Below are 18,612 nucleotides of genomic sequence, written 5' to 3' on the forward strand. Positions count from 1 at the left end.
TGGGTTATGAGAGCCTTGACCCAGTCCGTGGACTGATCCGTGGTGGGGATTAACTGGGAGGTGACAGAGGTGGGCAGGGTGTAGCTGGGGGAGGTGGGTCCCCGGGGGCCGTCTCTCTGGGGTCTGTGTTTTGTCCTAGGTGCCAGGACTGTTTCCTGGTGGCCGTGTTCTGAGCTGCTTTGCGCCCCCACTGCATTCTTGATGTTCTGCCTCGTCTTGGGCCCTGAGCAGCGGAGCTGGCCGCGTGTGAACTGAGACCTCGGAAACCACGAGCACATCAACCTTTCTTCCTCTATGTTGTCATGTCTTCTGGTCGGAGTGGCGGAAAGCTGGCTAGAACACTTCGTTCTCCAGAATGCCCTTCATCCCTGCGCCCAGTGCCCTGAGCATCTGTGCGTCGTTCTGTGTCCTCCGCCCGCCTGAGCTCCTGGGCAGGACTTCCGAGGCCCTCTCTGTGCCTGCGGTGAGCATGAACAGAGGGGTGCTTGTTGGAGCCTGAGTGACCTGACAGTGGTTGGTGGGGTGGGGACAAGCCTGGGGCCAGCCGCCTTGACACAGTCGCGTCTCAAAAAGGCCGGGGATGAACCCAGCGTCAGGGCTGACTTCTGCGTCCCCTCTTCCCTCTGTGCTCAGCTGGTCTTCCCCCTGCAAGTGGCCGCGGGGGGCCCTCGGCATCTCCCAGGCTGTGGTCAGCAAGTCTGTGCTGCCTTGGGCCTGCTCGACTCTACCTGTGGGCCTGAGGTGGACAGTCACTCAGCCAGCTGAGTAAAGCGACTGTCTCCACCCGGTGCTGGTGAGAGGCGACTTTCCAGATTTTTCTGTGGATTATGTTGCAGAGGAGGGGAGATGTTCCCCTGCTTCTCAGCCTCTGTAACTCGGCCAGACACTCCGTAAAGAGGGCTGCCCGTGGAAGAGGTGCATGTCCTCTGTGTTGTCCCTCGGGGACGATGCAGCTCTGCTAAGGTCATAGGCAGCCTGGCTGTTCCTCCAAGGACGTCCTTGCGAGTTCTCAAGAAGACGATAGGGACACCTGGGTGGGAACATGCTTTAATAATGTTCTGTCACCCCCGAGGAGGTCTGGCATGGCAGTCTACTGTGTCTTGGAGAAAGCTTTAAAACGTGGCCGGTTTTCATAAATAAAGCAACAGAGCTCCAGCCAAGCTGCCCAGACCAAGAGAGAGGCCCGCCGACCCGCAGCATCAGGAGCAGTCCTAACTCTGGCCGTTTGAAGGCACTGAGGTTTGGGACCATTTGTCAGCAGGGAGATCCAGCCGGCCCGCCGCGTCTCATGTCCAGGCATCAGGGTCTCCACTGCCCAGCAGCAGGGCCCAGGACAAGCCTGACGTAGGTGCTCTCGGGTCCCCGACAGAGGAAGGGCGCCCACCCCGTCTAGAGCTGAGCTGTCCCCATGAAGCCCCCGCATCTGTGGCTGCTTCAATTTTAATAGTTAAAAGTAAAGGCAGTGAAATACCCAGTTCTCTGTCACACGTTTCAAGTGCTCAGTAGCCGCATGGGGACTGGTGGCCACCACATGAGTCAGAGAGGATCCAGGGACATTTCCATCCTCACAGAACATGGCTTGAGAAGATGGTCATCACCCTGGGACCTGTCACTTTCCTCTGCCCGTCCCTAACCCAGCTCCGGCACAGTTGTACCCGTGGAGGCCACCAAGGTTGGTGAGAGGGCCTCTGTGGCTGTTTTCTGTGTGATCATGGGTGAGAATCGTTCTTCCTCTTTCTCTCCCCCCCCCCCGCCCCCCGTGGCTCTGGAGTTTGAACACGGGGCCGCCCCTGCCAGGCAACTGCTCCACCCCTGTGGAATGTGGATGACTTAAAACCCCTTTGGGGAGCCCGGGTCTCTGCCCGTCAAGCGAGGCACGTGGGCCTTGGGGCTTATTGTTTTGTGTAGGGGACAGAGCAGAGCTTGGAGCTGGAGCCTGCTGTGGTCACAGGCAGGCCAGTCGCCCGGGAAGCCTTCCTGAGAAGGAGTGAGCCAGGCCACACGCTCATGAGCGTGAAGATGCGAGCGGAGAGATCAGGAAACGGAGAGAGGAAGGATACAAGCGGAGGACAGGGCGGCTCTGAGTCCTGGAAGCCTGAGGAAGGACCAGTGCAGAGAAAACGGGCTGCCCGTCACGCCCCTGAACCTGCTGTGAGGGAGCACGCCACCCAGGGGCCACATGACCAGGTTTACACAGAAGACCTGGCTGGCGTCCCAGCATCCTGGATGGGACAGGACTTGGGGCACAATAGGAGGTTCCACCTGGTGCATAACGAGAATCAGAGGCGGGTCAGAAGATCTGATTGAAGGACCCAAGAGGGACCAGAGAGATCTCCAGGTGGCCACCAGGTCTGGGCAAAGGCCCCAGCTGGGCACAGGTGCTGGCTTCCTCATCCTCAGGTTGCCCGAGGATTAGCAAGAGGCAGGCAGAGGCTCCGCTGGTGAGAAGAGGCTCTGTCGCTCTGTGCCCTGTGGATCTAGATCTGAAAATAGCCTTTGTTTTCTGAGGACTCAGCATTTGGTCAAGAAACCTCGGTTCCTTCCAGTGGAGAAGGGTGTCTAGAAACCAAGATCCAGCCGCTGGGAGAGTGTTCCTCCTGGGGTGGCATTGCTTCTAGGCCCTCTGAGCAGACAGAATCGGGGTGTAGGGGGGAAGGCTCAGCGCCCACGCCTACCCACATTCCCATATCTAACCATGTACGTCATCTCCATCATTTGTGAATTCACTTACCTATATGTTAAAACCGTGTGTTTGCCCCGAGAACTTTCTTGAAATTTACACCTGTCTTGGGGCTGAGCTATCTTCCCATTCCCAAATGCACACCCCCAGAAACCACACTTATTAAGCTGTGGATCAGGCCCTGTCTCAGACCCCACGTCGTGTGCTGTTACCGCTGATGCCAACGGATGAGCAACCCGAGGCCCTGGGTAGCTGACTGACTTGTGCCAGCTTGCACACCTAGTCACACTGGCAGCCCACAGTGAGCCTGTGATCTGCCGGCCCGGGAATACACCAAGTTTCAGGAGTAAAGCAGGGCAGAAGGTGGAGAAGGGCTTTTCCACAGGTCTCTCTGGCTCTCATGGTGGCAAGGCCATCTGAATCGTGTTCATGGGACACGGCGTCCTTCACTCCCAGAACCCTGTGTGTGGTCTCCGTCGCTCCGATTCAGTCCTCCACGGAGCTGCGTGCAGACACCCGGCATGTGAACGCACATGATGCTCTGCATGTGTCATGAGCATTTCCAGGCAGAGGGTGCGTGGCTGCAGCTCTGTTTGCAGAGCCCTGCCTCAGAGTTAGGGCGTGGCCCCAGAACCCTCCTCTCTGTGAGCCAGTGAGAGCGTTTCCTCTTGTGCCCTGGGGTTTTCCTGGCAGAGCCTTGACTTTAACACATCTGTACCACTGGGACCGGCAGAAGCAGGCAGCATGTGCATGGGCCAGCGGCCGCCCCTTCATGCGTCCTCAATAAGTGTTGCTCAAAGCCGACTGAGTCCTAGGGAGCTGAGCTCCTCGCCAGGGCTGGGGATGGGGACGAGGAAACACAGGCATCTGAGTGGCAGGGAGGGGGCAGGCGGAGGACACAGCCAGGTGTGGGTGAGGCGGGCTGTGCCAGGTGTCTGGAACCAGACCCCACTGCTGGTGAGAGGGACACGTTGCTCAGAGGTCAGCCGGGCACGCTCTTCCCTGTGGGCAGGCTGTGGCCAGGCCTGTTTTCTCCTAGACACAGTTACGGGCAGGGCCACTCAGAACTCAGGCATTTCCTCTTTAAAAAAAGAAAGTGTTATCAGCAGGCACAGAGACAGCAGCCCAGGCACTCCAGTGAGATAAGAGGGCTTCCTGCTGCTGACCTGAGTGGCAGGGAGGAGCTGGTGGAATTTCCCTTTTAGATAACCTTTAAAAAGAGAGAAATAGTGGCAGCAACAGAGGGGAACGGGGGAGCCCCTTGGAATGTCTGAGGCTGGGTGGAGGAGGCTACATGCAGGGGACTTAAGGCAGGGTCCCAGCGGCCTGAGCAAACGGGAGGAGAGGACTTCCCCCTGGGCTGCTTCCCTTCCCCTTCATTGACTCCCTCTCTCACCCCGATCAGAGCATCCGTGAGCACCTCGTGGTCACTTTGCTGAGCACCAGAGGACAAGAGCCATGTCCTCAAAATCTTCATGATTTAAAAGGAAAAACAGACACCTTAATTAGGGCATGTGCAGGTGAAGTCCTGGTTCTGGGGCCTGAAGCTTTTACAATTTGGAAGGCCTCTTTGAGGAAAAATAATACAACGGTGTGAATTTCAAACAAGAGGCAAGCTCCAGATAAGGGGAGTGCCGCTGAGGGGTGGGGCTGTGATAAGGGGGCTTTGGCTGTCACCACCCGGGTTGGAGGCTGTAGGGTAGCTGTGAATGCTGTCTCTCCGGGCATCTGGACCTGCAGGGCTGAGCAGACCCAGGGGCCTGGAAGAAGGGCCATCAGGGGGATACTGGTGCTCAGAGTAGGGGATTTAACTCCTGGCTTCCTGACTTGGGGCTAATGGAGTGGGTTTGGAGACCCTGGCTCTTAGGGCTTCTGGGATTCTCCAAGGCACTCGGTGTCAGTGCTCCAGGCTAACCCACATCTGCCCTGGGTTCTGAGGCTCGGCTGAACTCCAGCTGACTGGGGTCCTGCACTTCACCAGCCCTGCACACGGGCAGGTACAGCTCCACAGCCGTCCCAGGGCGACTGCTGCCCTCTCCTGCTTCACAAATGATGGGACTGAGGCTCAGAGGGGGTGCATCAGTTAACCCACAGAGCACAGCCAATAGCCGGAGAGCTGGACTGGGAAGAAACAGAGTATCTCCAGAGCCCAGGCCTCCTGCATGGCAGGCCCTCCGCTCCTCTCCTCTCTGCGTGGCCAAGATTAGGAGAATGGCTAAACCCAGGACAGCCTGAGGGGACTTTTGGACAGTTGATCCATGCAGAGTCAGGGGTGGCAGCTTTGACCCTCAGGTGCCAGGCGGAAGGCTGCACTTGTACCTGGGCAGGGAAGACCAGGCGTCAGGGGCTTGAGCTCCCCCGCCCTTGCTCCTTCTCCTGGGCTGTTGGGACAGGCTCACCAGGATGCCCTTCTGTCCCCTCCCTAGCCTGGGGATACAGTGGCAAGTTAGAAGGGTGGGTTCTGTGGTCATGGCTATGGTCCAGCCTGCGGGCTGCTCCCTGCCTCCTCCGCTCCCTCTGCCCTGCACCAGGGACAGCTCCCACAGCCCTGGGGTCTCGGGCGCCCTCACGCCCACCTTCCCTGCTCCTGTTGGCTCATGTGTAGAAGACTCCAGGGTCCAGCAGACGGTCAGTGCTTCGGGGCTCTTGGGATAGTGGCTGGAGGCTGAGGCACACATGAGCTCCTCAGTACCCTGCTCTAGAAAGGCCCACCCTGGAGCCGTAGCAGCCAGCAGCAGTGAGTGCCTTCCCAGGTGCCCAGGGTCCAACCCTGGAGGGCTGCTGGGCTGGTGGGGTGATGGGCCTCAGATTCCTAAGTCCCAGCACCTTCCTGACTCTGCTGCTTGCCAGCTCAGGACCTTCACCTACGGCCTCCCCCCCCCCCACCTCTCTCTCTCTCGCTCACTCCCAGTACCAGGGATTAAACTCAGGGGCACTGGACCACGGAGCCACATCCCCAGCCCAATCTTGTATTTTATTAGAGTCAGGGTCTCACCAAATTGCTTAGTGCCTCACCATTGCTGAGGCTGGCTTTGAAGTCACGATCCTCCTGCCTCAGCCTCCCAAGCCTGTGGGATTATAGGAGTGCGCCACTGCACCCGGTGGACACCTTGCTTTCTTATGAATTGGGGCCCACCCCACACCCCAGGGGAGATGGGTATATGACCTGTCGAGGGTTCCAGAGCAAGCCTGGGGTTTGAGAAGCCTGGGGTGCCCCTCTCCTCTGCTCCTCTCCAGTGCTGGGGCTTGGGCATGTATTTCACTTCTCAGACTCAGTTTCCCCATCTGTTAGAAAGGAGAAGAGAATGCCCACCTGCTGGGCTCCCCGAAGGTTAAATGACAGGGTGACACACAGCAAGTGCTGAATAAATGACAGACTTAGATATTGTTATGGTTGACATGGGCCTCGCTGTAGTGGGACCCAGTGATGTGGAAGAACGAGAGCCAGGGCCCCCCTCCTGGCCAGCTCTGGTCACAGTGTCTCCAACAGCCCGTGTTACGAACAGGACCAGGAGGCACAGGTGTGGCTGTGGGAATAGAAATCAATATGTCCTCCTGCCCCAAGCAGCTTCCCCTCCCAGTGAAGGGCCTGTGTGGCTTGCTATGCCATCCGCCATCTGCAGGGCCCTGATCCTGCTGCGTCATCTTGTCACCTGCCTGTCAGATCACATATCCCCTCTTCTGGGAATCCTCCCCCTCAATGAGGGCCGCTCCTGCATCTGCCCAGTCCCCTGGCATCACAGCGCCCTTGCTCACAGGGCACACATACTATCCTGCGTGGGTGGCCCTGTGCGGGGCCCCTTGGGGACTGGGGGCTGTGCTTCCTCTTTTGGGGACTTAGAGAGGAAACACTGGGTCAGGAGCATCTCTGCATCTTCCCCACTGAGTGTGGCGCCCAGAGGCAGCACAGTTGGTCCACCTGCCTCCTCGACAGAACTGGCCCAGCCGCTGGCTTCATAAACATGGCTGGGCAGGCCGCAGGGATCCTGTCTCAGGCACCAGCCGGCCTTCCACACCTCCTCCCCGCTCGGCCTCCAGTTTTGGAGAACTGGAACGGAGAGGGTCCCGTGTCTGTGGACTCAGGGTCCTTTGGTTGTGGGAGGGTCCCCTCCCTGGGCCTTCCGTGTGCGGGTCAGAGTGCCCGCCATTGGTACAGGAGTCTCCACGCCTCCCATTAAGTGACGCCAACACACAGTGCCCGGTAGTCCACTGCCCTTTCTGAATCAATGGCCTGGCCAGGGGCGGGAGGGGAGGAACCGAAGGCAGCACACCTCAGTCCACTTGGCAAGCCATCGGCCCCCGTCCGAGAGGCTGTGTGGGGAAGACACGTCACCATGCTGCCCAACGGTCTCCAGGTAGGCTCCCTCCTGTGGGCACTCCAGTGAGCCTCGGGGCTTCCAGCTGCCGGAGAGGAAGAAGGAAGGCTTTGGGGCTGGGAAATGGTCCACTAGAGTGGAATTGGCTCCCTGTACTCACCAACCTTCCAGACGGGCCCCTCAACAGGAGCCTCCAGGGGCCAGGGCTGCCTCCTTCCCACTGAAGCCGGTACTTGGGTCAAGGAGGGACCCTCAGGGAGTGTTCCTGCAATTGTGCTGAGCACTTATCCTGCTGTGTGGTTGTCTAACACCCTGTCGAGTGGCCCTGGCTTATTTAAGTAACGCTCCTTCCACGCTGAAGTGTAAGTCAGTCGATGGCCACCTGCTGCCTGGAGTGTTTCCCTTTATTTGAACCCTGTCCTTGGATGAGTTCCCAGAGATACCAAAAACGTCCTGAGGGTTCTTGCTACCTGTTGCCAATTGTGACTCTGCTGTGGAAGGGAGGTCAGGGGACAGGAGCCAGAGAGACTGGAGGGAGACCCCACAGCAGCAGTGGGATCTGGGATGGGCCCAGCGTCCTGGTCGGGGAGGGGGCCCCAGTGCTGGGTCAGGCAGTTGGGGCAGGGGATTTGCTCCTGGTTTGAAGAGCTTTTTCCTCGTGTCCCTCGTCTGGGGGGAGCTACTGTGTTATTTGGGGGAGAGGTGAGCACTAACAGATGGTGCAGGGACAGGACTGGAATCTGGCTCACCTCAAGTTCATTTGCAAAATTGGGGTGTTGGTAATCCACAGGCGGAAAATAGCGCAAACAAGGCTTGTACAATTCCAGGTGTCCATCACACCTGGAGATCCTTTGCCCTGGTCCCCCACCCTGCCCCGCCACTGTGTGCCACAGAGCAGAGGACTTTCACTGACCTTCAGGATTTGAAGGGACCACAGGTGTCCATGATAGTCAGAGGGCCACCGGGCTATTCCCACATCCTCTCCAGTGCCCAGTGGGAATCCAGAGAGCCACAGCCCCCGGCCCCTTCAGGCACCTTCCCAACAGGGAGCTTCATGCAGCTCCAGCCGCCCACACCTGCTGCAGGCCGGTCCCTGGGTGGGTTGAAGGTACGTGAGAAGAGTGAGGAGCGGGCAGAAGGTGCTGTCCCAGGCCTGCTCCTCTGCTCAGAGATGGCCCCTCCCGCCCCACACAGACTGCAGAGGGGCAGGCTACTGCCAGGTCCAAGCACCGAGGTCACCCATGCCCCACCTCCTGTCAAAGGGACAGCCTTATGCTCTGCAGGAAGAGCAGCAAACGCCAGGCGCCTTCTGGAAACGCCCAGGACATGTGGAGTGGAGGGCAGCGTGCGTGACACGGCACGGGCCCCAGAGCCACCCCTTACACAGTGCTTGATCATCCCAAGCAGCCTGTCCACACGACTCATGTCCATTTATATGTATCATATTAGGTATTAAAACTGGAAAATTATTGAAATCTGTATTGCATCATTTAAAAAGAATTATAATAAATCCACCATATGATAGCAGAAGTAACGTTTTAATGAAAAATAAGTACCAAAACCCACCCCCAAAACCACTCATGAGAAGGGTGGTTTTGCAAACCCCTTCAGCGACTGACATGAAGGATGGCGGCCCTGTGTTCAGCCTGTCGTGAAGTCACGTCATGAGCCGCCAGGGTGAGAGAAGGCGCAGACTGTCTGGGCACCCTCGTGAAGATGGCTTGGACGCTGGACTCCGCAGAGGGCCGCAATGACCCCTCGTGGGGCCTGGACCGCAGTCTGCCCTCTGAACTGTTCTCTTTTCCTTGTCTGTTTGCGGTGCTGGGGCACAAGTTCCATACAGCGATTGAGAACATGGCTTTTCAAGCAGCCGGCCTTGGCTGGTGGGTGTTTCTCTCCCATCCCCTCTGACCCGGGATGATGTACCTGCTTCAGGAGGAGGAGGAGAGTTCAGTGAGTTAACATTAGGAAGCTCTCAGAGCAGGGGGCCCAGGAAGGGCTGGGTAAGTTGTGTACCTGAATCCACATGCTACCCATGCAAGCTGCATGCACACGCCTGTGCACACCATACTCATGACTGCATGCATGCCCGCATGCCGTAGATGGCACACAAGTGCGTTTATACTGTGCATCACAGACACGACACATGCACTAAAGCATTAAAATCTCCCCAGCTACGCCAGCAAAAGCCACCCACTCCGTGTCATTTCTCAGAACTGGAATATTTAAGAGCCAGTTCCTAAGGCAGCTTTCTGTCCCCCACACCCAGAATGAGGGAAATCAAAGTGACAGCCTCACGGCGTCCAGGGTGCCAGTGGTGCATAACTGCCCAGCTGCTGGGCCTCCAGGGCCCTGCGGAGCCCTGCCCCTGGCCTCCTGGAGCCTGGATCCCGGCCTGGTGACGCTCCCACAGCCTCCTCTGTGCGGGGGGGGGGGGGGGGGAGGAGCTGTGCTTGCTCGGCTGCCTGCTGGAGAGCTGGCCACAGTCACCACAGAATCAAAGAGGAAGGCCGCTGCTCTGGCCAGGCTTCCCTGGAAAGCCCCAGGGCCACCTCACACTAGCGTCCTTTTCCAGAAGGGCTTTTTGTCTGGAAGCTTCCAGTGTGAGCCTCACCAAGGCAGCCGTGGTCCCTTAGCCGAGGTCCCTTAGGCTTTGGAAATGCAGGGAACAAAGGAAGGAAAGAGGCCACCCTGGCCCAGGAGGCCCCCTGCAGGCAGCTCCTCCCACCCCCCTGCCTGCACCACAGTGACCGGAGGCCACCTGGGGAATTCTGGGCGCCCAGGCTGGCCACTGACAAACACGCAGGCCGGGTGAGAGAGCTGGGGTGCCACACCCCTCTGGGGGACACTGGAAGTGCTAAGAGGAGGAGAAAGAGGTAGGGGGGTTGGCCACACTAAAAAGAGGGAGCAGAGGCTTGGAGAGGGGAAGCGCTGCCCACGAGGGTCCCGGGAGAGCAGTGGCAGAGTGAGGCCACAGCCACCCACTGACGGGAGGAGGGTCCTGGTGAACCTGAGCATGGAGGGCTGAGGGGGCGGGCAGAGGAGGGAGGGTGGGTCAGAGAGGAAGGGACGGGCAGGTCAGAGAGGCCTCAGTGACGTTTGGTCTCAGGGTGCCTCAAGGGCCACAGTGTCTCCTACTGGACGCCTGTTAGTTCTTGTGTCACTTACTGCTTGCTGATTTCCTGGGCTTCTCTGGGAAATGGCCCCTGAGCCCGCTGCTGGGCCTGGAGTCCTTGCCCTTGACTCCATGGCACCCCATAGGACCCCTAGTGTGGCGTCCCCCATGGCAGATGGGTGCCTGTCCTACTGTCCGGCTGACTCGTGATCAGCCAGACCTTTCCACTTTACATCCCTCCAAATGGGGCGGGGCTGGTCCTGATCCTAATGCCCTGCCCCTTTGCCCAGGAGCGTCCTGAGGCCCTTCTGGGATGCCGTCTCTCCCTGCAGTGCTGTCACCCCGTCCCTCAAAGCATCCTCCTCTCCCCTTCCGCAGAACATGGCTCACTTGCTGCCTGGCAGTTAACCTGGCAGATTCTTGCCCTAGATGCTAAATTCCATGGGTCCAGGACCGGGCCTGCCCCACTGTGTCATCTGCTGCAGGGCCACTGGACCAGGCTGGACAGCCGTTGCCTGGAAGCTCTGCTCCTGCAACGTGGGGACCCCTCACGACAGGCTTCAGCCTGCAAGCCCAGATGCCTGGCCCTGCCCGTCGGCTGCAGCCCCTGACCCAACAGCATCCCTCCCTCGGGCCAGATGTCCCCATGCCTGTCCTGGCCAGTTCCCATCGGCCACCAGAGCATGATCTTCCTGACACCATGCAGGGCTCTGAGCAGAGAGGATGGTCGTGACCCTGTGCCCAGAGCCCTTGCCATTGACAGCCGGCAGCAGGGTGCTCTATCAAGGGCCACCCAAGAACCTTGAGGTTTGCGGGCCAGGTGGAGCCTCACGATCACAGCTCTGCTCTGTGGCAGGAAGCAGCCATGATCTTCCTGAAGGAAGGGGTGCAGTGTGTTCCATGACACACATGTCCTTTACGGACCTAGGGGGCGTGCCCCTGGACTGCACCCCTGGGCGTAGCTGTGAGGCCTGGGCCCCCACCAGACCAGGACGCCCCCCAGCACAGCCTGCCCTGTGCCCATCACCGCACTCCAGTGCCTGGCTCCGTGCTGGCCCCGGCCAGCCCCCGTGAGAGCAAATCAGGAGCAGGAGCGAGTTGGTGGCTCCTTCCTGTAGAGCACAGTATGGTCTCAGCCCTAAGGTCTTGGGAGTCAGACCAAGTCCTCTCCTCCAGGTGCACTGTTTCTGGAATGTTTTAGGGAGCTGTGTGGGGGTAGGCGTGGTCTCCGCGGGGTGGCCAGGGGGAGGATTTGGGCTCAGCCCCTGTCCTTAACATCTGGATGCCTGGCTCCTGGCAGCAGCTGCAGCCCTATCCAGGGCCGGTCTGGAGTGACTTCTCAGAGGAGCAGTGATGGCCCGATGGGCAGGGCCAGGTGCGGTGGAGTCCTTGAGCTGTGGGCGCAACCTTGGGGGCAGGCTAGCCTGAGCGGTGAGCAGCTTGGGTGCAGCCCTGACATGGGCCCGCAGAGCCTGGGTTTGCACTAAGTACTGTCCTAAGAGCTGTGCACCCGCCATCTCACTGAACGGTCAGCTGAGTGGTTAACAGCCCTGTGGACATCATCATCTTCCCCGTTTCATGCAGGGCAAATTGCACCACAGAAGAGCTGCTTGGCTGAGGTCACCAGCAGCTCTGTCAAAGTGTGACTTAACCCTGACACACCAATGCCAGGGTTCTTGCTTATAGCCACTGTGCCAGCTGACACAGATGATGGAAAGGATTCAGAGCCGCAGGAGCCTGGAGTGGATCTGTCTCATTTCACTGCCTCCAACCCCTTGGCCCAGAGGAGGATAATGATGCACAGAGACAGAAGTTGTTTACCCAAGATCACACAGCACTTCTAGAGGCTAGGTTATATGATTTCTAACGAATGTTGTTAGCTGGCTGATCCGAGGTTGTTCTTTGGCTTGGCACCTGCAGCCAAACAGAGGCAAAGTGTCTCCTTTCTACCTTCACCCCCTCTTCCCATCTCCCCTTCTCTTGATCCAGAGCACTGCCACCAGCACTGGCTGGGGAATGGGAGCGGGCAGGGTGAAGAGTGGAGGGCAAGGTCCCTGTGTCCAGGTTCTAGGACTGGCGGACCTGCCATGTTTGCAGAGGGGCGTCCTCAGCTCGGGTGCTGGCCGAAGTGCAGGCTGCCAGTGCCCAGGCAGGCTTCCCAGGGACGGCTACTTCATGGGAGCTGGAGAATCAGCAGGATCTGCTCATCTGCAGACTGCCAGTGTCACCTGCAGGCCCTCGTGTGGCCTGGTGGTCCAGGGGTCCATCTGGCTGCCTAGCTCTGCCCTTCATTGGCTGGGTGACACTGGGCAAGTTCTTAGACTCTCTGTTCTAGATTTTTATGTGAAAAATTGGAATGGTGATAATTCTCCCAGCTCTTAATAGACGCTTAGGGGTAGGTATGCCTTTGTCTCAGGCTGTCCTGGACAGGGGCCGGTCAGAGCCGAGGTGGGAGTGCTTGGGCAGAGGAGGTGTATTGGGCAGCTTTTGCTGGGTAACAAAGACCACAATATGGCATCAGGGCCTCTTGATATCCTGGGCCTGCTGCTCACGTCTACTCTGCCGTTCGAGTTGGCCTGGACTGGACGGTCACAGCTATCTGATGGCACAGACCAGAGGCTTTGCTCCCAGAGGGACAGGTATGCAGCGCTCTGCAGAGCCTGGTTTGGAACTCACCCTGACACTCTGCACATGCCGGGGGCCAAGCAAGGCCCGTGGCGTGTGCAGCTTCAATGACATGAAGAAAATCCCAGGAAGGGGATTCTGAGCACTTGACCCTCGCGAGAGCTTGTAATGCGAAGGCGTGAGGGGCCCATGCGAGACCCCCCAGAGGCGCCCAGACACTGTTGTGCTCACGACTGAGCTCTGCCCGTGCACCTCCCCGGAGCCTCTGCTACCCCTACGGTGGCTCCGTTGCCCTCTCGGTGTCCCTGACTCCTGCCACCTGGGCCTTGAGTAGAACCAGTCCCCTGTGGACCAACGTTTCTCTCCCTCTCACCCATGGGAGAATATTCTGGAATTTGCTTGGTGGTGGGGATAGGTCTGGAACTCACCCAGCTGTGGAGCGGCTGGGGCTCAGGGTGTGCCCCTGTGTAACCTGCCCCAGTCCTGCGGGGCCCTAGAATGGCCGGGTCCGCCCTCCCATCGGCCGGCCGGGCGGAGGCCCCGGCTGAGCAGGCCCCAGCTCTCGGCATCCCAGGACGTCTAACGGTGTCCCTGCTGTCTGCATTTCTCCTCTCCGGTGACTCAGGAGGCCTCTGTGCCGGTCCTGGCCTCAGCCTGGCCCCCTGGCCTCCCTCCCCCCGCACCCCGGCCTCTCTCTCCTTGCCCTTCGCAATCCGTGGGGCCATTCATCCCCAGGAGGCTCTGGGCTCGGGCCTCTCCAGTCCTCCTTGCTGCTCTCCACACCAGCGGCTGAGGCCCTGTTCACAGACCCCTCCATGTCACACCACTGGGACCAAGGCCAGCTCCTGTCCCTGCAGGCTGTGCAGCCTCCACCAAGGGCCTTGACCTCTCTTGGCAGGTCCTTCCTGCAAAGTTGGGGTTAAAAATATCACAGACCGGGAGAGTTCCCTTGGGACTGCAGAGAGGTGATGTAAGTATCCAGCTCCTAGAAGGCTGGGCAGGGGACACTTGGGGACCTTACAGTCTTTGTGGGCTCCTAGCCTGGGGGTTCCTGGTGGGCTGTGCTTGCCTCTTTGTATCCCCAGCTTCCAGCAGTGACCGGGAAGGGGCCATGCGGCCTCCCCGGAGGAGACTTTAGGGTCAGGTGTTAGGGTGGCCTGCAGGCCTCTTTGGAAGTCCCTTCCCAGCTGCGGTTCTGCGATCAGGCAACTACCAGGGGCAAGTCCTCCCGCGGGTCTTCCCTGAGCTTTCTGACAGGGCCTGTGTTAGCCGCCGCAGGTAATTGAAGGAGCCCGCAACTGCAGCGGGGCGCTCGGGCGGTGCCTGACGCAGAGGCCGCCTGAGGAGGGTCTCATCTTTCCACTGACCAGGGCACCCGTATCCTGGCAGAGGGAGCAGCCCGGGAGGACTCAAGCCAGGTGGCCCTCCACTGTCGACCCCATGAGGGATGACAGGGCTGCCAGCAGGGAGAGCAAGAGCAGAGGAGGCCTAAGTCCCCAGCCCCCAGGTCACAGCCTCACATCTCTGCAGGGGCCACGCAGGTAATACGGATGGGTGCCAAGGCATGGGCCAGGCAGCAGGGAGTGGTGAGGCCTGTGGCGAAAGACTGCTGGGCAGGACCAGGCTGCTGCTCAGCCCTGGGCACCGTGAGCCCAGGACTCCTTTCCCCCAGGGAGCCAGGGGTCTACGTTTCTATGTGAAATGTTCTAAGTTTTCTTTTTTAAAGTTAATCAATTAATTTTTGGGTATCTGGGAGTGAACCCAGGGTGTCTAACCACTGAGCCACATCCCCAGCCCTTCTAATTTCATTCAGAGACAGGGTCTCGCTAAGTGGCTGAGGCTGGCTTTGAACTCGCCTTCCTTCTGCCTCAACCTAAGCTGCTGGGCTAAAGGTTCTGATTTTTAACAGTCGCAGCTAATGGGAAGTGTCATCGGGTGCACAGAGGAGAGGCCTGTAAAGTCACCGTGTCCACTGCTCCAACTCAGTCTGGTCGTTGACGGATTAGGAAACTGGGGCTCAGAGCTCAGGGACTCCCAGAAGTCCCCAGGGAGCCCTGACCCTGGTGGACACCAAGCAGGCATCTCAGTGTGGCCATGCTGCCCCCTGGGGGTCCTCTCCACAGCGGGAATGGGACCTGCTCAAGGTCACACAGCTCACAACCGCAGAATCCAGAGCAAGGCTGGGGCATCCAGGCCCACGTCCCCGAGACTGTCAGCCACCACCTGCCAGAAACCACCCTGTGTTGGCCTCACTGACGCCGGGGCAGCCTGACTCCCGCCGGCCTGCAGGAAGCAGCCCTCATGCCAGTGGGCAGGACGCTGCCCGGGGAAAGAGGTGTCTGCAGAACTAATAGGGTGACCCTGAAGGCGCAGATGTCCACTCTGCCCTCACCCTGAGGCCCTTCCTGGGAGGAGCCTGGAGTCTGGTGGAAGGACTTGCTCTTGCCCTTGACTGGACATTCTTTAAGAATCTGCCTGGAGAGTCCCAGACTGAAAAGGGACTGTTCTCCTGCGTGGTCGTCCCCGGGGCTCAGCCAGTGAGCCTGGACTTGGGGTCAGGAGCATCGTAAGCAGTTCCAGCTCGGGATGCCCTGGCTGTGACTGCAGGCTGGCTCTTTTGATGATTGGTGCCCTGTTGGCATCCTATAAGGAGAGGCCAGTTGAGCACATGGACCTGAGTTGGCAAGGAAAGGGTTAAAGGAATGTCAACTGTGTTTGTCCTTGAAATTCCTTCTCCCTGGAGGATGATGTTTGAGCTGCTGGGACAGGAATGGTAGGAAGGAGCCAGAAAATTCAGCCTGTGCAAAGGCCCTGAGGCAGTGATGAACTTGCAGAGGTGAAGAGCAGAAATGGAGCTGGCATGTCCAGACAGAGAGAGCAGGGAGAGCCTGTGGACCAGGCGGTGATGTGGCCAGCGGCCTGCCGTCTCACCAGAAGCAGCTCTCCCCCAGGACAGTGGTGAGGAGCTCACCTCTGGGGCACGCCCATCACCCAGGCCACGTGGGCAAGAGCAGAAGGGTCCAGGAAACGAAGAGGCCAGTGGTGAGGGCAGGTACTCCGGAAGACGTCCAGGAGGGGCAGGGTGGCCGCCTGCCAGTGTGTGTGAGCAGGGCTTGGCCGTGTAGACAGGAGACGGCTCTCTGGGGCTGGGGTCAGCTCGGGGCCAGCGAGGCCTGGGCAGGTTGCCTCCTTTCCCCTGGGAGCTGGGAGAGGAGTGGATCGAAGGCCGGGCCCCGGAGGGTCAGGGCTCTGAGCCGACCCGGGATGCGCCGTCTCGGGGATGCCAATGCAGTTCCTGTGGCCTCGCTCCTCTGTGCACAAGTGGGGCCCCGCCAGGTTGCCCAAGAAGCAGGAAGAACCACAGGGAGACACCAGGGACTCCCCGGCCCTGCTGGGAGGACAGTGGGGTCTCTCATCCTGCAGGGGGCGCACAGCGAGGGAGGAGCCCTCCAGAGAGAGCAGAGAGGGGGTGGCTGTGGGGGCCATGGTCTGGGTCAACCGCAGGCGGCCCTGCGCCCTCCCCGGTTCCTGCCCCCAGTTCTCTGGCAGGGGGTGAGTCCCAGCCCCACGTTCTGTGCTCCTGAGACTGGCTGAGTGGGCCCCTGCCTGTTGCCCAGGAGAGCACTGGGCAGGAAACGGTCATGGAGATGAGCTAGGGCTGGTTGACGTGGCATCTTAGATACTCGGTACACAAACGTGGCGTGTCTCTCTTGGCTGTGTTGCTTTCAATATCAGTGAGGCAGAGCGTTCCTTTTGGCTTACTGGTCGTTGGCAGACCTTCTGGGTTATGTGCCTTTTAGGTCTCATTTTTTTAAATGTTAGGGTTTGTGTGTGTTGTGTGTGTGGTTGTTGTTTTATTGGAGCTCTTTGCATATGATGAAAATCAGCCAGGTGTTGATGTGCGTTGCACAGGTACTTCCTGGTTTGCCATCTATTTTTCATGACCTTTTGGGCGTTTAACTCTGTGGAGCAGGAATCAACAAACTTTTTCTGTGAAGGGCCAGACAGTAAATACCATTAGGCTCTAGAGCCAGTGGTCTCAGCTATCAATTCTCATCTATGCCGCAGGAAAGCGGACTCAGCCACATGTAACTGAGTGTGCGTGATGAGTTCCAATAAAACTTTATTAACAAAACAGGAAGCCCACCTGCTGGGTCTCGGTTGCTGGCCTTTGCCTTAGAGCTTAGTTCCCAAGTATCCAGTCGTCCCTTTATGTAACAGTAGGATTTGATAAGCAGAGCCCTCTCCAGCCAAAAATTAAAATGAAAGAAAAATGAATAAGCAAAAACTTAAAAGAGAAAAAGCTTTCAAGACCAGATAAGGCAAAAGCCCCAGGAGTGATGAACTCTGATGGGCAGTCTGGGCAAGGCTAAGTGACCATGCTGGCCTTGGCCTGCATCTTGGTGGGTCCCCAAGTCCCTAGGGGGTGAGGGGACAGATGCCGGGTCTGGGGGCCTGGCAGGGCTGTGCTGGGGACATGCTCCAATGGGTTCCCTCCCCTTCTCTGACCTTTGCTGTCACCACTGACCTGGGTGAGTGCTTTCTCAGGAGCCTTGAGGATTGAGAGACGTGTCCATTCAGCCACCTGGTCTCGGTAGCCCCGGGGAGGACCCCCAGCTTTGGTCTCCCCTTTCCCTCTCTTCCTGTGGGGCCTGTACCTTCCAGGGACGAGAATGTCAGGTCTGATTTAAGGTCTGAGTGGGAATTTCACACTCAGGAAAGGAAAACCCTCTCCCCATTTTTCTGATCCAGTTTTTGGGATGTTCTTGCACCCAGTGTGGTATTTAAGACAGAACGTGCCCGTCGTGAACTATGGATCAAGATCCCGACTGGCTTTGCAAAGGACAGGTGACAGGGGTGTTTTCCCCAGGCCTCTGCTCAGCTGCCCTTGTGACATGCTGGAGACATGGGCCCGGGGCTGCACAGAGCCTGTGAGGACACATGGCCTTTCTGGGTCCGGGCCTCCTCTCAGGTCTGGGGGGGGACTAGTGAGCCCATGGAGGTACAGGGCATATGAGGGGAGGGGCTGAGATCTCGAGTCGCTGTCAGCACCAGCTCCGGAGCCCACCTGGATCGGGTACCACCCTGGCAATCTAGGACCCGCGTGACCCAGGATGAGGGGATTTGCCTCTGCATTGCCTGAATGTGAAGTGACAATAAGGCTCTGTTAATAGGTTGTTTGGAAGATCAGGCAGCTTGAACCACATGAAGGGTTTGAGGAGTCATTGTGCGTACCAAGTGCACAGTAAGTGCTCAATAAATTCAACCACCTCTGTCTATTAAATATGCTGGAAAAACTCCATTCTGTTGCTCTTTGCTTCCTTTGCAAGGATCGCAGACTTAATGCATCACCACCTCCCCCCAAACACCATTAATTAAGGGCCCCAAGCCCAGATAACCTTGCCTGTCTGTCCTTACCAAGCTTTGGCTTAATAAGAATTTTCAAAATGTGTTTGTGGGTCTTTTAAAACCCCAGAGATCAGTATTTACCGCCCAAATGTGCAAGTGTATCAAAAGGATTTGACTGAGGCGCTGGGAAAGAAGGCTGCAGACTTCAAGAGGGAAAAGACAAGGCTTCCGGCTCTTTGCCCTCCTTCTGCAGCGGCTGGGAGCTCTTCTGTTTGTCATTTAAAATCCCACGGGGAAAGGTCACGGGTCACCTGCGTGAGCACGCAGGGTGAGGCTTGACGAAAGGCCCGGGATGGCCGCCCCTCGCTCCTTCCTACTCTGCCCCCTGCCCTTGCACTTCAGCTTGTGTGTGCGGACAAGGTGCCCAGACGCGGTGCCCAGAGTGCAGGAGGCCACGGTGGCCTTCACCGCACTCCCGTGGCTCCAGGGGACAGGAGGTGACTGAGGCTCCTGGGTTCTTTAGCTGT

At 58.5% G+C, this 18,612-nt stretch overlaps 1 protein-coding gene across 3 annotated transcripts in view; it reads left to right on the top strand.

The window, feature by feature from the left end:
- Window positions 1–18,612, top strand: part of St3gal1 (ST3 beta-galactoside alpha-2,3-sialyltransferase 1) — a 73,839-nt gene that overhangs the window by 18,179 nt on the left and 37,048 nt on the right. Inside the window, exon 1 of one of the 3 annotated variants that reach the window (XM_027950455.3) lies at window positions 17,822–17,981. The exons of the other annotated variants lie outside the window; for them this stretch is intronic. The gene's annotated coding sequence lies outside the window, so the exon portion shown is untranslated. Of the gene's footprint in view, window positions 1–17,821; window positions 17,982–18,612 lie in introns of those variants that run through there. 3 annotated transcript variants of the gene reach the window in all.

Source organism: Marmota flaviventris, chromosome 15, assembly GCF_047511675.1.
Source record: "Marmota flaviventris isolate mMarFla1 chromosome 15, mMarFla1.hap1, whole genome shotgun sequence".
NCBI classification, from domain to species: domain Eukaryota; kingdom Metazoa; phylum Chordata; class Mammalia; order Rodentia; family Sciuridae; genus Marmota; species Marmota flaviventris.